Below are 9,186 nucleotides of genomic sequence, written 5' to 3' on the forward strand. Positions count from 1 at the left end.
AACCTAGTAGCTTTGATGAATTTGAAGCATCCATTTCAACTCTAGCAATACCAATTTTGTTAAAAGCAAATTAATGAAACTTCTTCCCTCATTCAGTCTTACATTTTCCTCACATGGTCCTCTATTAACTATCCTGCTCTTTACATCTCATTTGTTTCTTGTTTGTGACTTACAATTATCTCTTCAGCTTGACCATTACAGGAATTCTTCTTTACTGACCCTTTGCAATTACCCTTGAGTGCAATTCTGTTCTTGACGGGCATCTTGTTCTGTTTCCTTTCCCACCCCATGTGATTCTAAGTGTTCTCAGGAGCTCAGCCCAGGGTAAGGCAATCTGCTTAGCTAGCTCTTCTAATGCATGAACACTGGGTCTGGCAACAAAAGATAAAAAAGAAAAAATAACTCACGTGGTTTATTAAAGGTCAGGAATTACCTGCTCTGATGCAGCAAAACATCTAGAAGGTGAAGGATTCTAGTGGTACGTAAAGTTGGACAGGAAGTTGAGAGATGTCAAAAGATAAGTGGTCTTCTATAAGAATATATATAAGTGGAGGATCTAATTGTTACTTCCTTTGAACATGTACTGAATAACCACTGTAATGCATAGCTGCCATGAAGAAAAGAAAGGTTAATAAGGAAGTAAAACTACAGATCAAAGCAGAAGCTTCTAGACTAGACTTTTCCAGGTCTGGTTTTGGATCTTTTAAAACTAATTTTACAGAATTAGTTCAGTATGATATCACTTATATGTGGAATCTAAAAAAGAAAACAAACTGCCCTTTACGCGGTCACGCTGAGCTAGTGCCTGGGCCTGGGATGGGGCTGCAGTGTCCACACACTCACCGCCTCCTGCTGTCTCCTGCTGCTTCCAGACCATGGTCACCAGCAAAGTGAGTAAGCTTCAAGCCTTCGTGAAAATGTGCAAGCAGGACACGAGTGTTCTGCACACCGAGGAAATGCACTTCCTGAGGGAGTGGGTGGAGAGTATGGGGGGTAAAATACCACCTGCTACTCATAAAACTAAATTGGAAGAAAATACCAAGGAAGAAAAAACAGATAGTAAGAAGGTGGAGGAAAACATAAAGACAGACGAACCATCAAGTGAGGAAAGTGATCTAGAAATTGACAATGAAGGTGTGCTTGAACCAGGCACTGATGCCCCTCAAGAAATGGGAGATGAAAATGTAGAGATAACTGAGGCGATGATGGATCAGGCAAATGATAAAAACGTGGCTGCCAGTGATGCCCTAAATGTTGGTGAACTACAGAAAGCCATTGACTTGTTCACAGATGCCATCAAGCTAAATCCTCGTTTGGCCATTCTGTATGCCAAGAGAGCAAGTGTCTTCATCAAATTACAGAAGCCAAATGTTGCCATCTGAGACTGTGACAGAGCTATTGAAATAAATCCTGATTCTGCTCAGCCATACAAGTGGTGAGGGAAAGCACACAGACTTTTGGGCCATTGGGAAGAAGCTGCCTATGATCTTGCCCTTGCCTGTAAACTGGATTATGATGAAGATGCTAGTGCAATGCTGAAAGAAGTTCAACCAAGGGCCCAGAAAATTGCTGAACATCGGAGAAAGTATGAGCGAAAATGTGAAGAGCAAGAGATCAAAGAAAGAATAGAAAGGGTCAAGAATGCTCGGAAAGACCATGAGAGAGCCCAGAGGGAGGAAGAAGCCAGACAACAGTCAGGAGCTCAGTATGGCTCTTTTCCAGGCGGCTTTCCTGGCAGAATGCCTGGTAATTTTCCTGGAGGAATGCCTAGAATGGGAGGGGGCATGCCTGGAATGGCAGGAGTGCCTGGGCTCAATGAAATTCTTAGTGATCCAGAGGTTCTTGCAGGCATGCGGGATCCAGAAGTTATGGTGGCCTTCCAGGATGTGGCTCAGAACCTGGCAAATATGTCAAAATATCAGAGCAATCTAAAAGTTATGAATCTCATCAGTAAATTGTCGGCCAAATTTGGAAGTCAAGCATAATGCCCTGCTGACAAATAAAGCCCCTGCTGAAGGAAAAGCAACTTAGATCACTTCATGGATGTCATAATAACACAAACCAGTGTACCTCTGACTTTCTCATGAAGAAAGCTGGGGTGCTTTGAAGATAATCTCTACCCCTCTGCCCCAAATGCAGCTGAAACATTTTACAGTGGTTTTCCATTAGGGTATTCATTCAGATAATGTTTTCTTACTAGAAATTACAAAATTTAAACAATTTTTAAACCGTAAAAATATTTAAAACAAATTAAAAGGGTGTATTAATCCCTACATTTTTCTTTACTAATCATTTTGGTTTTTTCCTTGGAATAAATTAGGCAAGGAAGATACTTCAGTATGGAAGATTTATTGTTCAAGTTTGAGTGAAATAAGATTTATTAGTGGGAGGCAAATGTAACATTTAAATAGATAAAGTTTGAGCTGGATATATGGTTACTGAAGCATTTTGATTTATCTCTTTAATTGCTTTATTATTATTATTTTTAATGATTTTCTTCCATGAAACTATTAGAACCACCAGTATTTCAGTAGGACCTGGGTAGGGACTGGAAGCACTTGGCAGGGCAGCAGTAATCGTACTGCATTTTATATAATGTGTACCCTTGTGCAGATGCATTTAAATCTTACACTGTGGTGAAGGGATGATTTTTACACTGCTGCAGTAAAATCAGATTACTTAGCTCTGTTCTTATCTGTTATCTAAAATAAATGTTTCATATTACCACATATGGGAAATAAGGGAATACTTTTCTTTTTGTATTTCTATGTTTAAAATGTTCTTTTCAGATCAGAAGATGCCCAACTCTTTGTCTGCTTTCTACTTGTTTTCACATTTTTTTTCCTCTTACTCTTCTTGGGCTAAAGATGATGCTTTTTCACTAGCATCATCACTGCTATCATCATTCACAGCATAATTAATGCTGGGTTTAATTTAATATGTAATACAAATAGTGGCTACGTAGGGTAATACCCATAATAGCTGTAGTTTCTTACTTGGCCAAGAGATTTCGTATTTAAGTGTTAGATTTCCTCTTTGGTGAAATCTTAACATACCAAAAGATGTTGGAAGAAGGGATTCCCTTTGGTGTTTGGTCTCCTACTTAGGAAATACCTACTGCAGTTAGAGTTTATCTTGTAGTATGAATTTTTGGAGAAGTTTGAATTAATTGATACACAAAGAGGGGAACCTAAATTCCTAATCCAGCATGAACTAAAAAAATTGATGAGATTCATGGTGTTTCTTCATTGTGGAGTTGTCAGCATTGTGAAAGATGCATTGTTCTATTCAGCTCTTAAATACTGCAGCCATGTCTCCACCTTTCCTTATTCCTTCCCTCTCCTCCAAGGAAAAAGAAAATGATAAATTTTCTGTTGTATATACAATTCTTATATTAAATGAGGCTAAGTCCAGGCACTGTACCAGGAATTGCTAGGTTTCTACTTATTATCTTTCAATGTAAAAAGTGCTAGTTTAAAAGCAATTTCAAGGGATGAGAGCCTCTGTACTTTGCTTATTTGAAGAATCAATGGTAGGAGCATTGAAGTAAATTCCATGGAATACATTTCTGAAATCATAAGTAAGTTGATTCAAGTTTTTACGCTTTGCTGTACACAAGCAAATAGAAATGGATCTGTTAAGTGAGAAAAAGCTGTATGCTGATTGAGTATGCTTTTTAAAACCCTTTAAAAATACTCAACATTAAAACTTGAGTTTGAGCTTGCTGGTATTCTTTTTGTTAATACGTGTTCTCCTCAAAATTTCCAGTGTGTGCTGTAATTCAGGACCAGCTGCTTCTGGATTTTTCATTTGATTGACATATTACCTAAGTACCTTCTAACATTGCACATATTACCATACACAGGTAAAAGTAAAATTGGTCTGAAAATGTATCCTGTGCTTTTTAGACTTTTAAGTTAATACAAAGTACATCTTCAAACAAAAAAAAAAAGAAAGAAAGAAAACAGACTAATGAATATAACGAAAAAGAATCAGACTCACAGAGATAGAGAAAAATTAGTGGTTACCAGTGGGGAAAAGGATGGGAGGGGGGCAAGATAGGGGTAGGAGATTAAGAGATACAAAATACTACATATAAAATAAATAAGCTACAAGGATCTATTGTACAATATAGGACTATAACCAATATTTTATAATAACTATAAATGAAGTATAACCTTTAAAAATTGTGAATCACTATGTAGTACACCTGAAACTTACATAATATTGTACATTAACTATACCTCAATTAAAAAAACAAATTTCTGGGAGTTCCCTGGCAGTCCAGTGGTTAACACTCCATGCTTCCACTGCAGGGGGCATGGGTTTGATCTCTGGTTGGGAACTGAGATCCCACACGCCTCATGGTGTGACCCAAAAAAGAAAAAAAAAAAACAAATTTTGCAAAACTAGTTCGGTGCAACATACATTTATTGAACATAAAGTAAAATTATGTTTGTTATTTTTGCATGATAGGGAATCTACTCTGTGTTAACGTTATTTGTGTCTTTCTTTTATCATTCTTGATTGTGTACACAAAAGTATATGCAGACTATTTCTTTTTTTTTTTTTTTTTTTGTGGTACGCGGGCCTATCACTGTTGTGGCCTCTCTTGTTGTGGAGCACAGGCTCCGGACACGCAGGCTCAGCGGCCATGGCTCATGGACCTAGCCACTCCGTGGCATGTGGGATCTTCCCAGAACCGGGCACAAACCCTCGTCGCCTGCATCGGCAGGCAGACTCAACCACTGCGCCACCAGGGAAGCCCAGACTATTTCTTCAGTGAGCACAGAGATACCTTAGTGGTCTATTTCATTTAATAAGCTCTTGTCTAGTACTTGCTATGTGTCAGGCACTTTTTTAAGCGCTTTACCAATGTTAACTTATGAAATCTTATGACTTCATGTAAATTTATTTTTCCTGGTAACTTATGTGAGGATCCTAAACAGTGACTCTCCTGGAACATTCCTGTTAATAAATTTATTTAATAAACCAAACATACTAAGAATAAATACATTTAAGTAGTAATCAAATGCTACCATGACGAACATATTCATGTCTATATTTGCAGTCTATTTGATCTCTCTTTACACAAAAAGAACACATATGAGTAGATTCACCTATTCATTTATTCATGTATGTATGCATATCTCCTTTTATTCAATACACTTTTACTGAGTATTGCTGTGTAAAAGCAACATGTTCAGTGATATTTAAAAAATGTTATGAATAGGATCACTTCATATTCAAGAAGTTTATATACTGGGGGCCGTATGTTGGGGCAAAGAATACAGATAAGAAAAGAAAGCAAATATGTACACAGAATACATGTAAGCTTGAAAAAAAAGTTCTATAATAAACATAAAAACAATGCCCAGGGTGGACTGTGTAAAACTAGAGATGGGAGCGTTTAAGCTGAATATGTGCCATTTTAGTGATGGAAGTCCTTACTATGACACAGGCCAAGAGGGTGTAGAAATATGGACGGACTTCAGCTGGATCAAGATTTTCCTGGGCTACAGTGATGTGTTGACAATTGTTAGGGGAAAATCATTTGCTAAATTATCGAGAAAATGCAGCCTCTCCAGTAAAAGGAAATTTTTCTACTAGTTTCCAGTGGTAAAATAGTCTACCAGTTCTACATGTTTTGTTTTACTGTTTCTGAATTTTGATTGCTGTAAGAACTAGAAATATCTTTCATCTCCAGCTGGCAATAAAGCTCTACTCCATTTTCCAAGTTGGACTGCTATAATCTTCCTTAATGAGTCTACCATAGCTCACTCTCTCCAAAGCCTCCAAATGGATCAAAAAATAATCCTTAGCCAAAGGAGCAGCAGAACAGCATGGTTTCTCCATCCTGATGCAATGCTTTTTACAATAGTTACTACTTGATTTCTGTTCCAACTAAGAGGTGTTTTGACAGATTAAATAAAAGATGAGCCGTGAAAACTCATGAACCTTGTTTCCTTATCTCTACTTTATCATAATAAAAACATTAATTCTGTTCTCAGAGCGGGAAAAAATTCAAAGGTTCCCCAATTTTTGCCTGGTATAATCAGATAACAGCAATCAGATTTTTTAAAGGTGACATCATGTAAACTCTTTTCAGACTACAGCAATACTTGCTGGTCTAAAATATTAAAACTACTAATTAATGAATTTTTGAATGAGGAAGTAGTAAGTGATCAGCTGAATTGCAAGTTCTGAAATTCTGTAACATCTGCTACTCTTGAAACAATAATATACAAATGAAAATTTCTTCTATACTTTTGGAAATGTTGTTAATCTTGCATTACCTACAAGCAGATTCCATACAAACATCTTAATAAATGTCTCATGAAAAGTTAGTTAAGATAGGTAACGATAGCCTCATTTAAAGAAAAATGTAAGACAGTGTTTGCATTTGCCTGTGTTTACCAAAACTGATTGAATATTTTCCATGTAGTTAATGACTGTAGAAGAAATTAACTCACACATTCATTGTGTATAATTGTACTTATTTTCCTTATTCAATACAAAAGGTTGTTGTCAAATTATGCTGTTTGTAGCACCTATGGCAGCTAACTGGGTACAGAGAGAGGAGGTCAGAAATATCAGGTAAAAGCTGGCTGTTGATATGGACATGACATCTCATTTTGGAGCAGTACAATTTATGCTGTCTGATATTTCAAGAACTTTCTATGCATTTTTCTTCCATACGAAGGGAGAAATTATATAGAAACTATGATTGTTTGTGGTGTTTTGAAACAATAAAGAAGTAAGTTATGAAGGGAATGATTTTACATTTTTGACACATTAAACCAAATATAGAAGACAAACGTGCCAAAGGTCACCTCAACAATATTACAGACTCTTGCAATCTGATTCTTTAAACCAAGCCTAGCAAAGCACAAGTTATTTACTAGAAAACAAAACTAAACCAAAAACAAACAAAATCTCCAATCAACCTGAATTTCACCGGAAATTTGTAGGGCTAATGTGACACGAACTTCAAGTTGTTCATGAATGGTCAGTTGAGAAGGACACTTGCATTGAACACATTTGCAATTTTAGTCCACGCTCTTCATAGCTTTTGAAATTTCAAACTCACTCATACAGATACAGCACATTAGCTGTAGCCAAACTGAATAAACACATTCTAAGTGTTTTAAATCAGTCCTTAAAACAATTTTCAATTTTGGGTTATAAGGGATGAAAATTTCCTTATGCACATTGCTTAAAAATTTCTCCTGGTTGGTTTCATTTTTGTGTGTGTTTAATTTAGCCAGCTCACTTTCTTCAGATTTATTTTCACCAATTACATAGCAGTCGATCAAATATATAAGATTCATGCCATTGATGTTTTCAAAGTTACATAACTACTAATCAATAGGCTAAAATATCATGCCTCATTCTCATACTCACTGGGTAAATGATGGATTAGAGAAGATTTTTTAACAAAGAAATAGAGAGAGATAAAAAGAGAAACAAGAGTGTGCCTCAGTTCCAAGATCTTTATGGACAAGTTAAATTAATCCATGTATTGAAAAGAGGCTTGGCAATAATATGTCAGGGCCCATGTATGTGGTAAAGCAGTAAACCAGAGGCAGAATTGAGATTCAGGACGGATATCACATTTTTTATTAGACATTTGCAATATTTTGGTAATCATTTACCTTGAAAGCCTTGGTGGGAGTCAAGATCATCTCTCCTCGGAAAAGCTGAACATTCTGGCTTTCCCAGCTAGGGTATGGTCCTGTGACTCAGCTCCACAAACCACGCGATCTAGACTTGAATTTGGACTATGTGTCTCTCTCTCTCTTTCTCATGACTGCGGTGGCAATTTCTACAAGGCCAAGCTCCCTGTGCAGAAAGTTTTGTGATTTATTTTTTAGCTGGGAGCTCACATTCCTTGAATCTTTGTGGGAATAATTTGAGGCCTGGGTAAAGGATGTGTTCCTCTAAGAGGATACAACACAGACTGTTTTCACAGGCAAAACTTTGGTAATAACACTCTGGGAACTGCCGAGAAATCAATTTGACTAGTCCATTAAATAGTGCCTTAAATAGGCTTGTATTTAAAGAGCCATTAGCATGTCTTTTTGGCACGTGTGGTGCTAGCTGGTGAACATTATTAAAGGTCTAGAATTAGGCTTGTTTAATAGTATTCAGAGGTGAGAATGAAAAATATTGGGCAAAGGGGAACTACAGTTGCCAGTATGCACTTTCTGATTTTTAATGACATTTGATGTCTAGCTGAAGTCTTTTGCTACTCTTTTTTTTTTTTTAACATCTTTATTGGGGTATAATTGCTTTACAATGGTGTGTTAGTTTCTGCTTTATAACAAAGTGAATCAGTTATACATATACATATGTTCCCATATCTCTTCCCTCTTACTTTTTTCCTTCAGTGTGACTTTTCAGATTGAAGCAAATGTAATCTCTAATTGAAGGTATTTGGATATAGATTGTGATTCAGAAACCATAGATTCAAGTTTCACCCTTTTCTGAGAAACACATTTTTGGTTCTTATCTTTTGGTGAAAATATATAAGAATGTATTGTGGATATTTGCTTACGAATGGAATTGCTGGGTCATACTGTATCTTTATGAAAAAGCTTTCCTAAATAGTTGTACCAATTTACATCCCAAGCAGTCTGTGATAACCTAGGCATACCACATCTTTATCAACTTGTCAATCTTTTTCATTTTAGCCATTCTGATAAGTAGTAGTGTCTCACTGTGATTATAATTTGCATTTCCCTGATGAGCTTGAGGACCATATGTTTATGGTCTTTTGGATAACTTCATTTGTAAAGTGCTTATTCATTTCTTTTGCCTATTTTTCACTGGGCTATCAGTATCTTTTATTGATTTGGTGGGAGCTCTTTATGTATATTGGATACACGTTTTCTGTTGATTATATGTACTATGTAAAATTTCCACTGTTTTATGACTTGATTGTGATCAACAAAATTTTTTATTTTATTTTAGTAAATTGTTTGACACAGATTTTAAGCTCAGAAGTTTTTATGTTAGTATTTAAGAAATCTTTGTCTACCCCTGAAATCTTGAATATATTCTCTCACAATCTGCCAACTGGTTTTGGGTAGGCCATAATGGAGAAGTAAAGATTCATTTTATTTCACACATATATCCCATTGACCCAGGACCACTTTTTAAATAAAACTGACATATCTATACTGT

General features: G+C 36.2%; 1 pseudogene; it reads left to right on the forward strand.

The window, feature by feature from the left end:
- The first annotated feature begins 875 nt into the window (after window positions 1-875).
- LOC112403666 (hsc70-interacting protein pseudogene) lies at window positions 876-1,985 on the forward strand (annotated as a pseudogene).
- The last annotated feature ends 7,201 nt before the right edge of the window (window positions 1,986-9,186 follow it).

The sequence above is a fragment of the Neophocaena asiaeorientalis genome, unplaced genomic scaffold (genome assembly GCF_003031525.2).
Source record: "Neophocaena asiaeorientalis asiaeorientalis breed wild unplaced genomic scaffold, Neophocaena_asiaeorientalis_V1.1 scaffold147, whole genome shotgun sequence".
Taxonomy (NCBI): domain Eukaryota; kingdom Metazoa; phylum Chordata; class Mammalia; order Artiodactyla; family Phocoenidae; genus Neophocaena; species Neophocaena asiaeorientalis.